The sequence below is a fragment of the Octopus bimaculoides genome, chromosome 16, assembly GCF_046866305.1.
Source record: "Octopus bimaculoides isolate indiv1 chromosome 16, ASM4686630v1, whole genome shotgun sequence".
NCBI lineage: Eukaryota > Metazoa > Mollusca > Cephalopoda > Octopoda > Octopodidae > Octopus > Octopus bimaculoides.
In genome coordinates this window covers 34,187,513-34,199,401 of record NC_142943.1, presented here as the reverse complement: position 1 = coordinate 34,199,401, position 11,889 = coordinate 34,187,513, and positions in this window count along the sequence as shown.

Genomic DNA, 11,889 nt, shown 5'->3' with positions numbered 1-11,889 from the left:
CACATGTTAGTTTTCTACCCCGTCTTGTTTCACTTGCTATTATTGCACAAGGGTGGTCACTTTGAAGGTTCTGCTATTGGCTTCATCTGGTTGTTGTTTCTAGCGAACCAAACAACTCTGTCTTACGCTTTATTGATGCATTTTCATTCCTCTTCCTAGTAAATACATCAAAGATATTAAAGATATTGTGTCGCAAATATTTCTTTGAGATCGAGCAAGTATCTTGAAGTTCTGGTATTTTTAAAAATATAAGTGTATTTTCTAAAAAGACATTCATGGAAGACTGGACCTATTATTATCGGCAAAAATCATGTGAAATATTCCAAACCCAATTCTGTGATCAGAAATATAAATGCTCAATAATTGTTGAATAAATAGGAGGACGAACTGGCTGAATCGTTAGCACAGTGAGCGGAATATTTAGTGCCATTTCTTCCGCTTTTTATGTTCTGAGTTCAAATTTCGCTGAGATTCAGTATAGATTTCAATTCTTTTGGGGGCAATAATTTTACCAGTTAAGCAATGAGCTCAGTGAGACCGTCAACTAACACCCCCTTCAAGAATTTCAGGCCCTTTACCTATATTAGAGCATATATATCTATCCAAATATTATTGGAAGACATGTGTATCATTTTCGTGAAGGAAACGGAAAGAAGCAAATTTAAATAAATGGTTTCCATACCACGCATATTCTCCTTCAAGAATAAAAATTGTATCCTTTATACATTACGTCATTTATATATTTATGTATGTGTATATATATATATATATATACATATATATACACAATCATACATGCATAAGTATCCTAATATATACATGCTTATAACTTAAATGTGTTTAAATTATTACATCATTCGTGTAATATATTTAAAACATACACATATTTAAGGGCTATATTTCACTGTTCTGTTATATTTTGTGTTATTTTACAAATGATGTTTATATACACTATTAAAGAATAAGCGGTAACAAAACTGTATTATGTTTAAACAGAAATCCCAAGACCGATAATCGTTTTTGCAATATCTTTGGAGTAGATACGATATATATATGTGTGTGTACATCTGTTTGTGTTTGTATGTATGTATGTATATATATATATATATATATATATATATATATATATATATATATATATATATATATATATATATATATATATATATATACAACACATATATATTTATCCGGAATGTTCGCATTTTCAAACTTAACGGATCCAAAAACAGGACAAACGAAAATACAAGACAAATCGAAACGAACATAGTGGATCGGTGGATGTTACAAGGGGAAAAAATGAAATATATATGGATGCAAACATGCGTACAGAGAAATTAAGAAATATATACCTGCACAAATGCACACACAAGTTCACAAACAGATCCACACATATGGTAATACAAATATGTATATCTATGTGCGTGTGTGTATGTTTCTATGTGTTGTTATGTGTAAGACAAATGCGGGATGTCGTATAAGATAAAACTAAGGAAGCCTTTATCTTTAATGTAGAAATATGTATATATGCATGTATATACATATTATATATATATGTGTGTAGGTATATGATTATGTATATATATGTATATATACATATGTATGCATACGTGTATAAATATGTATGCATATATATATATATGTATATATATATATATATATATATATATATATATATATATATATATATATATATATATATATATATATATATATATATATATATATATATATATATATATATATATATATTCATATGTATTGATATGTGTGTATATATGTTTATAAAATATTGAATGCGTTTGAGGAAAATTTTAAACTTCAAGTTAAATATTTCCATTGTTAAGGTAGAGAAACCTTGGAGAAATTATATATATATATATATATATATATATTGTTTGGTATATTTTAAAAACTTTTTGTTCGTTCCTCTTATATTAAAATACATTCCAAATATCTGTTGTTGTTGTTGTTGTTGTTTATTTTTGTCTGTTTCATCTTCCTGAAAATAGGGTACTGCATTTTAAGATGCCGATGACGATAATTTCTGCTAGTATCATCGTTATTATCATACACCTACAACAGCAACAACAGTTATTATCGACATCATTTCCATCTCTATTTTTATCACTATCATCAACATCATTCTCATCATGATGATTATTATCAAAATCCTCCTCATCATCATCATCATCCTCATCTCCATCATCGTCGTCGTAGTCGTCGTCATTATCATCATCATCATTATCGTCATCTCCTACATCATCATCATCATCATTATCCTTATCAACATCATCATTGTCGCTTGTATGATCATCCACCACGTCGTCGTGGTCGTTGTCTTTAGCGTGATCATCATCAGAGTTCTCATACTCATCTTTATCACCATCACTGTGGTCGTCGTCATCATGACGCTATTATGATAATGATAATAATAATAATAATAATAATAATAATAATAATAATAATAATAATAATAATAATAATAATAATAATAAAAAAATATTCAGACAAATACATACCAAAAACACCAGGACTTACAAATATATATAACATACAGAAAATTGCACTACTGGGTACTGCACACATTCTACGCAAAACACTTTCAATACAGTAAACATAAGAGCACCACAGCAAACCACAGCACATACCCAAGGCGCACAGAGCTGCGCTCGGTAGTGAAGTGAAAGCACGTTATAAAAATAAAACTACTGAATAATAATAATAATAATAATAATAATCAACGACAGTAACAAAGTCACCAGCAACAATGTCATCAAGCTCATAGTCTTCATCATTATAATCATCATCAATATCATCATTATCGTCGTCTGACAAGCGTAATTACAGCTAGACGAATAAGACTTTCGCATCATCACCATTATCACCATCGTCATCATAATCATCCGCGTCATCGTCGCCATCATCATATTCATAGTCGTCGTCGTCTTCGTTGTCGTCATCATCATTGTCACCCCATTGTGAAAATATTTAACTAAGCTTTACTAAAACTGTCATAAGCTTCATTAGCTTGGTTATCGCAATACTCTACTCCAACTATTACCACCACCACCACCACCACCATCATCATCACCATCGCTAAAGTTGTCACCGGTTTCGTTGTTGTTGTCATCTTCATCATTATCAACGTTATAGCCATGGTTGGCGATATAACCAGTGTTGCCATGAGCATAATTGTTGAGTACATTATTTACACAGGCATATATGCACACTGCCTTCCATTACGGCACACATTTCCATTTACGTATATACCTCTATACATACATCGATACATACATATACACACACACACACACACACATGTATATATATATATATATATATATATATATATATATATATATATATATACAGAGAGAGAGAGAGAGAGAGAGAGAGAGAGAGATTGATAGATAATTGATAGATACACATACAATCACACATATATATGCAAATTTATACATACATACATTTATATGCATATATATGTATTAATATTTATGTATGTATATATATGCATATATATATATATATATATACGTATATGTATATGACTATGTGCATGTATGTTTGTAAGACATATATATTTATATATATGCATGCGTATATATACATGAATATATCGATAAGTATATATATATATATATATATATATATATATATATATATATATATATGTATATGTTAGTGTATGTATATGTCTATATGTATATATATTTACACTTTATATAGCTCTTGTACGCGCTAACATACACGTTTATCAAAATAAGCATTTATCTGATGTTAGATATACATACTAAGATAGGATTGCTAAATGGTAAGATATCGATGGAACAAAAACACAAAATGGAAGAAGGAAAATAATTCGTTTCATCCATCGTCTTTCACAAAACGAAGTCGAAGAGCCAAAGAGTAAAGTGAGAAGATTTAGAAGACAAATGATATCAGAGTGTTTGAAATAAAAGCAGGAACTCTGATAGAATTTCCAGGAATAGTGAGAAAACATTTCGACAACGAGAAGAACGAGAGAAACACCGAGAAACGAATCTCGTAGTGGAACGAGAGTTAGTTGAGAAAAATTTATTGGGTATACATGTATATACATACATACGTAAATATATATATATATATATATATATATATATATATATATATATATATACATCCATACATATAAGTATCAGTAATTATCTATTAATCTCTCTCTCACTCTCGCTCTCTCTCTCTCTCTCTCTCTCCCTATATATATATATATATATATATATATATATATATATATATATATATATATATATATATATACATATATATATATGTACTTATATATATATATATATAAGCATACATGTATATAAATCTAAATACATATTAATGGACATATATATGTACTTATATATATACATATATATATATATATATATATATATATATATATATATATATATATATATATATATATATACATATATATATATATATATATATATACATATATATATATATATATATATATATATATATATATATATATATATATATATATATATATATATATATATATATATATATATATATATATATAGATGGATAGATAGATAGATAGATAGATAGATAGATAGATAGATACATACATACATACATACATACATAGATACTATGTGTATGTGTCTTTATAAATCCCTGCGTGTACGCGTACATGCAGGATACTCGCGGTTTTCTGTGTTTGGTCAGAATCAAATCGAATTATCGCCAACGATTAGAAAACAAAATATGAAGATGTAAATTAAATTGACACAAAATTTTTAAATCATATAAAAAAAGTATGTGAAATATATATTTGTGTGGGTGTATGTGGGTGTGCGCGTGCGTGAGTGCGTATGTGTGTGTGTGTGTGTGTGCGTGTTTCTGCGTGTGTGTTTTAAAAATGTGACAAATTTTATACGAAGTTTATTACAAATTTTCTCACCAGCCTGTTTACACAATCACTTCAGTTGATCATATCCTCAAGATATGAAATTTTCCGCTAAGAAACTTTTAAAATATTGTTTTCATATTTTCAACAAAATAAATATATTAAATAAATAAATAAATAAATAAATAAAATAAAAAATGAAAACCTATCTGTTATATGACAATGTTGTTGCTTTTTCTCTTTGTATCTTTAATTTTTAGGGGTGGATGTTTGTTTTAATAGCATGGGGTGTTGTTGGTATTTGTTTAAATTATCTTCTTTGCAAACATCATTGTTGTTATTGTCTTCCATACTTTGCTTGGTAATTTTTATATTTTATTATTAGTTTTTTTTCTTCACGTTTACTGGTCGTTGTTGACACAATCTTTTTGTAAAATCTATTTTGTATTTGATGGAAGATAAATTGACATACAAACAAGCAAGCACAAAAAAAGATGTTTAGATTTTCTAAAAAAAAAATTATTCTTAATATCTAATCTAATTCTTTTTCGCTTCTTATACATTCTTCCTTTAAACGGAAAATATTAAATAACAAACAATATATATAAATATAAATGTTTTAAAAACAAAACGCACAAACAGATTGTGATGATACAAAACAAAACAAAAATAGGTATTTTAAAAATACAGATAGAATATTTCGCAAAAAAAAACAAAACAAAAAAGAAAATGCATTTCCTTCCATCACTAAAATTAAGCTTAAATACACACACACACACACACACACACACACACACACACACACACACACACACATTCATAAACATGCACACACACATAAACACACCACACAACACCCATATAGAAATACGCTAGCACACGCACAAAACACTTCCTGAATACATACGTACTTACATGTATGCTTTGCTTATATATATATATATATATATATATATATATATATATATATATATATATATATATATAACTGTACGTATATGGCTGTATGTTTATGAGTGCATGTGTGTACATGTATGTATATATGTATATGCATGTATGTAAGTATATATATATATATACATGTATACATACATATGTATATATATATGTATATATATATAATATATATAATCATAAATATGGATAGTTGGATATGTGTAAGCGAATAGAATATACATCAATAGTATATGTGTGTGAATGAGTGTGTGTGTTTGTGTATGTACGTCCTATGTACCTATGTATGTATTTCTCTTTGTGCCTACTATATAAATAATTTTATAAGCAACTTAGGAATTTGTTGATGATTTTCTCATCAGTTTTATATAAATTATGATTGTTCATATGTGGTGATGTTCTTTGTATATCTCAAGACAAATAAGGACTTCTATTTTAATGATGTAGACAAAAGCACACATACAGTTAGATAGATAGACAGACAGATAGATAAATAGATAGATAGATAGATAGATAGATAGATAGATAGAAAAACAGACATATATATATATATATATATATATATATATGTATATATACATATATATATATGCATATATATGTATATATATATATATATATATATATATATATATATATATGTATATATACATATATATGCATATATATATGTATATATACATATATATATATATATATATATATATATATATATATATATATATATATATATATATATATATATATATATATATATATATATATATGTATATATACATATATATATGCATATATATGTATATATATATATATATATATGCATATATACATGGGAATATATATATATATATACATATATCCCATATATATATATGTCTATACAGACACATATATTTACACATATATGTATACAAACAAACACATATATCCGTGTTTCAAAACCAAGATGCAAACAAGCTTTATTAAAATTTTAAGTATTATATTTTCACTTATTTTTCAAATTTTTCTTTTCTTTCTTGTAGATTTTGCTGTTGCTGCTGCTAAGAGTCTCCATATTGTCTGTGGTGTATTAAGTAAAATGGTGATGGTGATGGTCGTAGCTGCGGTTAGAATTTCCTTATAAAATTATTTAATTTTACAGCAGGAAATTTAACAAAACATATTGACTCATTTCATTTCTGTTTAATTAAATATTTATTCAGCTTATTCGTATTTTACAGTTTTTATTTATTTCTTAATTTTATTATTTGTTAATTATGATTGTACTTTTTCAAATATTAATTTTTTCATATATTTACTCTTTATTTTGGAGAATTTACTTTATATATATATATATGTATATTTGTTTGTGTGTGTGCTATAAAGATATACATATATATATATATATATATATATATATATATATATATATATATATATATATATATATATATATATATATATATACACATATATATACATAAATAGAGAGATAGTTATAAACATATATATACATATATATATATATATATATATATATATATATACATATATACATATATACATATATACATATATATATATATATATATATATATATATATATATATATATATATATATATATATATGTGTGTGTGTGTGTGTGTGTGTGTGTGTGTGTGTGTGTGTGTGTATATATATAACACTGTTTGCGTATAGGTAAATATATAACCATATGTATATCTATATATATACACACACTCATATATAAAAGCGCGTAAACATTGAACTCCGATACTCTATTAGAATTCAGCAATTCAGACTAACTGTTTAAATATAACCAAGAGAGCAAAAAGTAAACGAATATATATACTACTAATTGTTTTGGTTAATTGTAATTTCCTTGTAATTAAAAAAAATGTTTGCTTCACTAAATAAAAAGCTTCCATAATTATTTGTGGTCTTCATATATTTTTTATGTCATTTGTTTATTCTGTATATTGAATAATTGCTTACATAAAAACATTGTGTAACAAAAGTTGATCCTCGGGCAATGTTCCATGCGTATTCTCTCTCTATTTTCTCTCACTCTTTGTATACGAATTGGCCTATATGAATGCGTATACCTGTATACACACACACACACACACACACACACACACACACACACACACACACACACACACACACACACACACACACACACACACACACACACACACATACATACATATATTCTCGTTTTTTCTTAATTATTTGAATTCTTCCTCGGAAGAAAGATCTGTTTTCTAATAAGGACACAGAACTCCATCGTTAGACTGTAGGTAACGAAAACAATGTCACAATTTAAACTTGACAAAGGTCTTTCACATCTTTACTGTTCCACTCACAGAATGCATTTGTAATGTCCGAGTATTTTGGTTGATTTCTTTTTCTTAAATCCCGAGCTTATCCATATTGTCACTCACGCATTAAATCACAAAACCACGTACCAGTTATTATTGATGTGAGTATGAATTTATAATCTATATATAGACGCTGGAGGTTTCGCAGAAGTTTTCCATAGTTATACTCTTTTTCTTTGATTATCAGTGATATTCAAAACAACAGGACAGTTGGCCTCTGTGACGGTATATAGTTTTTTTCGTCTGTCCCGAACAACAATATCCGGTCAGTTATGTTTACACTTTGGATTTGTTTTGATGCGAATGTAACAAATATGTGCATTTTGCTGAAGTTTGCGTATACATTCAATAAGAAGGGAATTCTCGATATTTATTCCAATATTCTTTTTTTCCGAATAGCGTTGCATACTGCTTTTGCAAGAACGACATGTCGCATAGGGAGGTAGTATTCTGATGACATTTTTAGGCAGCTGCTAATCACGTGTGTGGAATGTATATATGTATATATGTTTGTAATTATGCACGTATGTATATATGTGTGTATCTAAGTAAGTACGCATAAGTATACATGAAATTATATATATCCGTACGAAAATATACAAACACAAAAACAAATATACACGTTAGATACACACACACACACATACATATATATACATAGATAGAGAGAGAGTGATAGATAGATAGATAGATAGATAGGTAGATAGATAGATAGATAGATAGATAGATAGATAGATAGATAGATAGATAGATAGATAGATAGATAGATAGATAGCGAGAAAGAAAGAGAGAGTGAGAAAGAGAGAGAGAGAGAGAGAGAGAGAGAGAGAGAGAGAGAGATAGGTATACATATGTATAGAAACGTATATATGCATATATACACACAGATAAATACACACAACAAAAGAAATATACTTATATGTCAATTCATTGGTAACTACTATATGTGTGCGTTTTTGCGTATGTCAGTGTACGCCCGCTTCTGCGTATGTCTTTTTGTCTGTACTTATGCCTCCCTCTAACACTTGGCAATCGTTGTTGATGTGTTTAGTAACTCCGAAAAGAGGGTGATGGAATAAGTACGAGGATTAAAAGTGTACCATAAATTTTGAGGTCGAATCGTTGGACTAAAACTCTTCAAGGGGGTGCTGCAACATGGCCACAGTCTAATGACTGAAACAAGATAAAATATAAAAGATGAAATATTAAGGGAGCAGGCGTGGCTTGCGGTAAGAAGCTTGCCTCCGAACCACATGATTCCTGGTTCAGTCCGACAGCGTGGCACCTTGGGCAAGTGCCTTTTGCTGTGGCGTCAGGCTGACCAAAGCCTTGTGGGTGGATTTGGTAGACGGAAACTGAAAGAAGGCCGTCATATATATATATATATATATATAAATGTGTGTGTGTGTGTGTGTCTTTGTGTCTGTGTTTGTCCACCCAGCATCGCTTGACAACCGATAGTGGTACGTTTACGTCCGGGTAACTTAGCAGCTAGCCAAAAGACACAGATAAATTAAGTACTAGGGTTTACAAAGAATAAGTCCTGGAGTCGAGTTTTTCAACTAGAAAACCCTTTAAGGCGGTGCTCCAGCATGGCCGCAAGTCAAATGACTAAGACAAGTAAAAGAACAAAAGAATGAATAGATAAGGACTAAAAAAGAAATAACAAACATTACTGTCATCATTTTCTGTGGTGTTCGTTTATTCATATACGTGATCAGTTGTGTCAATGTGTGTGTGTGCATACGTTTAATACGTTTGTAGGTGTGCCTGTTTATATATATGTATGTATGTATGTATGTATTATGTATATATATATATATATATATATATATATATATATATATATATATATATATATATATGTATGTATGTATGCATGTACGGATATGTTTGTAAATCATATGGCATTTCAATACAAATGAAATGAGAGGGAATCATAAGCGAGTACGAACCTACGGAGGTAAAAAATGGTAATTTCTGTCATCGTGATAATTTCTTCTGAGTTGGATCAAACACCAAGAAATTCTTCCTTGTGATAAAAAAAAAAAGTGATTATTTTTTTTCCATTGAGGGATACTTATGGGTGTGTAAGTGCGTGTTTGTGGGGGTGGTGCTTGTGTGTGTCCGTGTGTCTGAGGGTGTGTAAGCTAATTTTGAAAATGTCGGGGGGGAAAGAACAAACACACACACACATACACACACACACACACACACACACACACACACACACACACACACACGCAAACATCAGGAAATACCAACGTGGAGTCAAATTGACGGACGTATATCATTATAGTCACTTTAAAACCAACGAATATACAACCGCCTGCCCACACACATTCATACGTTCATACGTGCACAGATGCCTACATATGCACACAGAGGTATATACGTACATGTACACACATATGCGTAAGTGCGTATGCATCTATATCTCTAGGTATTGTGTGTATGTGTAATACGCTCCCTCCCTGCCACTCTACTCACAGGATTATCTTTAAATTTTATGGTGTATGTTTATGGAATACTCTACGTTTGACTTCAAGTACCAGTCATCATCATCATCATAATCATCACTGTCGTTATTATCGTCATCGACATCATCATCATCATCAGCGTCGTCATCGTAATGACTACTATGTTCTCCATCAATTTCATTTTTCCCAAGCAACAGCAATACCACCACCACCACCACCATCACCACCACTACTACCACCACCACCACCAACAACAACAACAACCCCACCACCAACAACAACAACATCACCATTAACATCACCACTACTACCAACACCTCTACCAGCACTGCTGCTGCTACTACTACTACTACTAATAATAATAATAATAATAATACTAATACTACTACTACTACTACTACTACTTTTTACGATTAATTATTCTTCCTGTTCACATTGCATCACACGCCTCACCACCTCTTCCCTATCATTATTATGAGAATCGTTAGCAGGCCACATAGAATGCTTTGCACGTCTTGTTTGAGATCTTTACCTTCTAACTTCAAATCCTGCAGTGATCATCTTACTATTTCAATATTCAAGCTTGAATAAATTTAACTGCCACTCAAGAGCAAGCATCACTATAATCGAGTACTCCCCTTACTAAAGTTTGCGGCCTCCTCGTCTTTATATAACTCGACTGTGTAAGCTGAGTAGTGCTTTATAAAAGTATGTTACGGGAAGCTTCCAACCTTCTTAGTCCTGGAAGGTTTTCATCAGTGCATTGCTTGATTATTGTTGTTATTGTTATTATTAAAAAGGCAGGGAGCTGGCAGAAACGTTAGCAGGCCGGACGAAATGCTTAGCGGTATTTCACCCGTCGCTATATTCTAAGGTCAAATTCCGCCGAGGTCGACTTTGCCTTTCATCCTTTCGGGGGTCGATAAAGTAAGTACCAGTGAAACACTGGGGCCGGTGTAATAGATTTATCCCTTCTCCCAAAAAGGTTGCCCTTGTGGCAAAATTTGAAAGCATTATTATTATTAAAAGTATTATTTCCGCAGTCACCCCTCCGTGGTAAATACAGTATGGGCTTAGTATATCTTGGTGTTGTCGCCGACATGCTAAACCATTTAAAACTAAGTAATACGTAAAATTAAAATAATTATAAAATTTCCTCCTTCCGTTTGCGTTGTTAT